The 6,670-nt window shown below is 38.1% G+C and overlaps 1 protein-coding gene across 2 annotated transcripts in view; it reads left to right on the forward strand.

Annotated features, from left to right (window-relative positions):
• ATP2C1 (ATPase, Ca++ transporting, type 2C, member 1) overlaps nucleotides 1-6,670 on the forward strand; it is a 126,824-nt gene that overhangs the window by 73,374 nt on the left and 46,780 nt on the right. The window lies entirely within an intron of this gene.

Genomic DNA, 6,670 nt, shown 5'->3' on the forward strand with positions numbered 1-6,670 from the left:
GACGGGACCAGATGCCATGATCTTCTTTTTCTGAATGTTGAGTTTTAAGCCAACTTTCTCACTCTCCTCTTTCACCTTCATCAAGAGGCTTTTTAGTTCCTCTTCACTTTCTGCCATAAGGCTGGTGTCATCTGCATATCTGAGGTTATTGATATTTCTCCTGACAATCTTGATTCTAGCTTGTGCTTCTTCCAGCCCAGCGTTTCTCATGATGTACTTGCATATAAGTTAAATAAGCAGGGTGACAATATATAGCCTTGACGTACTCCGCACTGGTCATAGCAAACACCCTTTTCCAACAACACAAGAGAAGACTCTACACATGGACATCACCAGATGGGCAACACCGAAATCAGGTTGATTATATTCTTTGCAGCCAAAGATGGAGAAGCTCTATACAGTCAACAAAAACAAGACCAGGAGCTGACTGTGGCTCAGATCATGAACTTATGTATGTTTAATCTTTGGGCAAATACCGGGAAAGCCACTCTAGCTGGAGTTAGGATGTGAAATAAAGGTCAGCCTCCGTACCAGTCCTTCAGGGAACTGCCAGACAGGTCAGAACACACAACTTACAGTATTTTAGGAATAGGGTCCAGGAAAGAAGCTTCCATCCTCATTGCTGTTGCTGCTTCTCTTGGGAATGGGGACAAGCAGATAGAAAAATAAAAATGCCTTTCCCTAATTGATTTGTTTTTTATTCCAGAGTTCATTCTGTCCATTTTTGCCACCTTATGATTGTTTTAGTGGAGGGACTGGACTGATGGTTTGAGTGTCCTGCTCTACTGTTTTCTATGATGTTATTCATGAATTATAAGTATTTATATTGAATTCCATGTGTTTTTTTGGCAGGTGTTTTGATAAATTGAAATAAGCATGTTGCCCTTCCTTATTGTGATTTGTCACTGAAACTTTGCTTTTAAATTTCTGAATTATTAAACTTACATGCACACTTATTAAAAAGAGCAGTTTACAAACTTAGGGATTTTAAACTAGCTGTCAAAAGAAATTAAGTTAAAATGTTGGAAAAGGTATATGGTTTATTTGTGGAATGTGGAAACATGCATATTCACTAAAAGCTGTTTGATGTTATCATGTGTGTTTGAGTTTGGAAAAGATGTGTTTTTCTTTAATAGTATTATCATACAACTGAGAAGACAGGTCCATACTTAGAGCAATAAGAGTGTTGGTTCTCTAAGACTTATTATTTAAACTGAAGCTCTGCTTAGTGTTTTGTTGTCTTCTTTTTATAGTTCAGTTGTTAAATAGCATAATGAGCTGAAGAATGCTATTCATTTTAAAATGCTGAAGAGAAAGAGTTTCTTTTTTCCTCATTCAGTTCAGTTCAGTTGCTCAGTCTTGTCCAACTCTGTGATCTCTCACTAAGTCACTAGAATTTAATTATATGGGTAGGTTAGAAGTGAGACTTAGTGTCCTTGTTTGGGCTTTCCTTGTAGCTCAGTCGGTAAAGAATCTGCCTTCAGTGCAGGAGACCTGGGTTCGATCCCTGGGTTGGGAAGATCCCCTGGAGAAGGAAATGGCAACCCACTCCAGTATCCTTGCCTGGAAAATCATGTAGACAGAGGAGCCTGGTGGACTGCAGTCCATGGGGTCGCAGAGTTGGGCACGACTGAGCCACTAACGTTAACACTAACTAACTTTAAGATTCTCATTGTACGTTGGTGGGAAAGGACTGTTGTAAAAATAGGTTCCCTTTTAAAATTTTGTTCTTTTTAATAATCTTAGTGAAATATCCTATAAATCATTGTTAACTGAATTTAAATTATTAGCAACTTGATCAAGTTGAATCTGTACTCTTAAGTCAAAGTTTGCAAGCATTTACCATAGGATCAAATTCATTTCTTGTAACACTGGGGTGGGTGGACTTTGATTAATAAGCTAGAGCTCCTGAAGAATTTTTAATTATATTTCCTTCATTTGAATAAACAGTAAGAGGAATCTTAATTTTTGACAGCATAAGTAAGAAATTTTATCATGATCAGGCAGTTGCAGATGAAACATTTTGAAAAATACATTTCTGAGGAAAGAAACCCATTTCCAATTGCTTTTAATTCTGGACTCGAGGTGATTAATCTAGCAGCATACAGGACACCAAGATGTTCTTTAGTTTAAGAACTTATTTGTGGCTAGCAGTTGTACTGTATTAACGAATTTTTTTTTAAGCAGTCACTTTTTGCTTTCCAGGAAATCTTAGTGATTTTAGTTAGTATTTACCTTCTTTCTCCCTAATGTTTTATAGGAATAATCTTGATATTTTTATCAACCATTTTAATTCTGTAGATGTTAAATATTCAGATTATGGATTATGTATGCACCTTGATTCTTTTTTACAGTCTGCCTTTTGAACTGTGTTGGGTCTTATTTATATCTCCACCATAGTGCCTGAGGAAGCATAATCAGTTTCCCTTTTAACAACTCTTTTGAAGGTTTTATGTTTGGAGCTGGCTATTTCTTTGATTTCATTTTATCTTAACTTTCTCTCATGAATGCATTGGATAAATGACTCTGATATGTTTGTTTTCAGATGAATTAAATTGTGACTTTGTTAAACTGTAATAATTAGGCTTTCCTGCCTTATTAAGTATTACCCTTCTTAGAAATGATTGCCTTCCCCTCATTCTTTCAAAACTGCTTTCTGTGAAAAGCAGTTGAGAGACTTATTGGTGACTCATAATCACCATTAAGAAAAAGTACCTTGTCCTTTTTCTTGTTCAGCAGACAGTTGAGAGTTATGCTATATTGTATGATTTAGACAAATTTCATTGATAATGTATTGTTAATATTTTTAAGTTTTATAAATTTATAATTATATAAGGAAAAAGATAAGGGCCCAAAGCTCCCTTCTCTTCCACATTAGTTTGTATACTAAGACAGGGCTGTTGTATAAAAAATTACATGGCCTCTTTTCTGTAGAAAAATCTGATTTGAATTAAGATTCTTACTCTCTTAAATGATTATAGCACTGCTAAGGCTGACACAGAAGAGCTGGGTCCCTGACATAGTCAGTAAAGCCATACTTCCTGCCTCTTTAAAAATACAAATCATTTTTATACTCCTTGTCCCTACAGACACCCACCTAATGTTGGTACTTATTCTTGTTTAAGATTTACATTTAACGTAAAAAGTCTTCAGTGGAAAAACGTAAATTTCACTTTTCTCACAGAGAAAGGAGTTCTTTCTATAACTTGTATACAAGTTTCTGTTTCTTATTAAGTATTAAGTTTTTCTGATTAAAAGCTCAGAAAATTACAAGCATTAATGATTTTAGTAACAAGTATTAATGAGGAGCTTGCTAAACAAAGAAAACTTTTTCTTTTGATTTGGGATTTAGAAAAATCATTAATTTGTCAATGTTTAGGTTTCATCTCCACAGCTTACTAGCTGTATGATGTTGGAGGAGGCCTTAATCCTTCAACAAGTCTGAAAAATAGGGATACTACTACATTGGACTTCCCTGGTGGCTCAGATGGTAAAGTGTCTGTCTGTGATGCGGGAGACCCAGGTTTGATCCCTGGGTTGGAAAGATCCCTTGGAGAAGGAAATGGCCATCCACTCCAGTACTATTGCCTGGAAAATCCCATGGACAGAGGAGCCTGTTAGGCTACAGTCCATGGGTTGCAAAGAGTTGGACATGACTGAGCGACTTCACGTTCACGTTCACTACATTGGAAGGACTGATGCTGAAGCTGAAACTCCGATACTTTGGCCACCTGATGCAAAGAACCAACCCATTGGAAAAGACCCTGATGCTGGGAAAGATTGAAGGCAGGAGGAGAAGGGGATGACAGAGGATGAGATGGTTGGATGGCATCACTGACACGATGGACATGAGTTTGAGTAGGCTCTGGGACTTGGTGACAGACAGGGAAGCCTGGTGTGCTACAGTCCATGGGGTCGCAAAGAGTTGGATGCGACTGAGCAACTGAACTGAACTACTAGCGCTTGCCTCATTGGAGTTGCTAGTATCTAAGTAACTGTTTGTGGTTTACTTGGTATAAGTATGTTGCTTGGTGCCTACCAGAGAGTGAGCAACAAAGTGTCAGCTGACTATTTTTAGTGTTAGTATCATCTTTGAAGAAAAAGACCTAACTTTTTTCTTAGTGTCTTAGTCACTCAGTTGTGTCTGACTCTGACCCCATGGACCTTAACCTGCCAGGCTCCTTTGTCCATGGGATTCTTCAACCAAGAATGCTGGAGTGGGCTGCTCTGCCGTCCTCCAGGAGATCTTCCCTACCTGGGGATTGAACTCAACGTCTCTTACTTCTCTTGCATTGGCAGGCGGGTTCTTTACCTTTAGTGCCACCTGGGCAGCCCTACTTTTTTCTTTCTTATTAATAAAGCATGAAAAATCAGACAATCCTAAGATTAATTTGGGAAGAAAAGTCAAATGTGTTCTTTTAATTTAAAAAATAGAAATAAGTCCATTACCTTTTAGCATGGCAGGTGTTTTTTTTATTTGTAGTTGAGGTGAAGTAATGAACCCAAATTTGGGGCTTCCCTGTTGGCTCAGATGGTAAAGAATACGCCTCCAACTTAAGAGACCTGAGTTTGATCCCTGGGTCAGGAAGATCCCCTGGAGAAGGGAATTAGGACTCTGCAAAAGGCTCATCTGCTTTGAGAGCTTTTCTCTACCTAAAGTGTCACTCTCCATTTTTACCATGTTATTTTCCCCCACTATCTGGCATTATATTATATACACTTGTTTATTTTTTCAAATCATTTTCCCATTAGATTAAAAGCTGAAGACAGGACCTTTGTTTTGTTTACTGCTGATTCCCATTGGATGTGATATAGTACAGGGGGTGGGACATTATAAGCATTAGTAAACAACTTTTTAAATGAATAAGTCAAAGTTTTATTATGTAGATGGGGGGAAAGAATCCATGAACTCAATTTTTAATAATTATTTTCCATGAGATTTTTTTAAGGTATTTATGCTCATAACAAAATGACTCATTTAAAAAGATGAGATTTATTCCCCTTCCCCACCCTCTGAGAAAAGAAAAACACAGGATTTAAATTTAGAATGGACTTCCCAGGGGACTCAGTGGTAAAGACTCTGTGTGCCAGTGCAGGAGTTGAAAGAGACATAGGTTTGATCCCTGGATTGGGAAGATCCCCTGGAGTAGGAAATAACAACTGGGAAAATTTCATGGACAGAGGAGCCTGGCAGACTATAGTCCATAGGATCACAGACAGTTGGACACGATTGAGCACACAAATTTAGAGTACTTTGTACATAGTATGAATTTTGTCAATCAGGAGGCCTGATTCAGAACACCAGCTCAGTTGATAATAGCAGTGAGACTGCACAATCATCTAATTGCTCTGAATTCATTTTCTTATCTTGTTTTTTTTCTTGGATCTGACTCAGTATCTGGTACATAGTTAAGGTAGTCGGTAAACGTTGGTTGGGTGAATGAATGAGTAAAATCATGAACCAGGTTGTAGTTTTCTGGAGATTGTCCTACTGATCGTTGAACAAGAGCTTCATCAGAGATGTTTGCTGCTACTGTTGCTGCTAAGTCGCTTCAGTCGTGTCTGACTCTGTGTGGCCTCATATACGGCAGCCCACCAGGCTCCTCCATCCCTGGGATTCTCCAGGCAAGAATACCGGAGTGGGTTGCCATTTCCCTTCTCCATCAGAGATGTTTGGGAAACACTATTTTATTGATTCTCAAGCTTGAGCTTGCATCAGAATTATGTGGGGGGGTGTATAAAGGCAGTCTGTTAGGTTCACTCTCCCAACTGTCTGTGGTAGGGCAGTAAATGCCTTAATAAGCTCTGAGGTGTTAGAGGTGTTGCTGGTTCTGCTAAGGTCACTCTTCCACAATCCCTGCTATATCTATATTCCTTTTGAGGTGATTGACACTGATGCATTGCAAGTTTTGAGAAACAGTACCATAAGGGAAGCTGTTTACCTCTTAATACAGTGTGTCTAAAACTTACTTAACCATAGTACTCCTCCCTTGTGTGTATGTGTAAATATGTGTGTGTTGGTTTAATCAGTGATCATCTGTCTATAACATTATACACAATGCCTATTAACATCCTTAGAATTATTGTTCTGTAGGCCATACTCATAAACAGAGCCAGGTCATGTCTGCAGTATTTTCCACATATAAAATGATGTTTGTTTTTTTCATGCTTGGGTAGGTGAATTCTTAATTGTGTTAGAAGTGCAGCCCTCAGTATTGAACCCTGTTGCAGAGTTGGATGATGATATGATATTCATGATCTGTTTGGAAACACTTATGTGCATTTTTGATTCTTGCTGACATAAATTTAAAATAAATGTTAGGGATATATAGCAAGAATTCATGAATATTAAACCCAAATTGTGAAAACATTTATTTATTTTTAGTTATAGTTATATTTCTTTTTAGTTATATTTAGTTGTATTTCTCTTCTGTTACAGTTGGTTTAAACCTGCCAAATCCATTTTCAGGACTTTAGGATAGGGCAAAATTAGGAAATAATTTTAGAAAACTCCTGAGGGTTGAGTCTTCTCTAGATCAGATCAGATCAGTCGCTCAGTTGTGTCCGACTCTTTGCGACCCCATGAATCGCAGCACGCCAGGCCTCCCTGTCCATCACCAACTCCTGGAGTTCACTCAGACTCACGTCCGTCGAGTCAGTGATGCCATCC

The sequence above is a fragment of the Bison bison genome, unplaced genomic scaffold (assembly GCF_000754665.1).
Source record: "Bison bison bison isolate TAMUID 2011002044 unplaced genomic scaffold, Bison_UMD1.0 scf7180017864037, whole genome shotgun sequence".
Classification (NCBI taxonomy): Eukaryota; Metazoa; Chordata; class Mammalia; order Artiodactyla; family Bovidae; genus Bison; species Bison bison.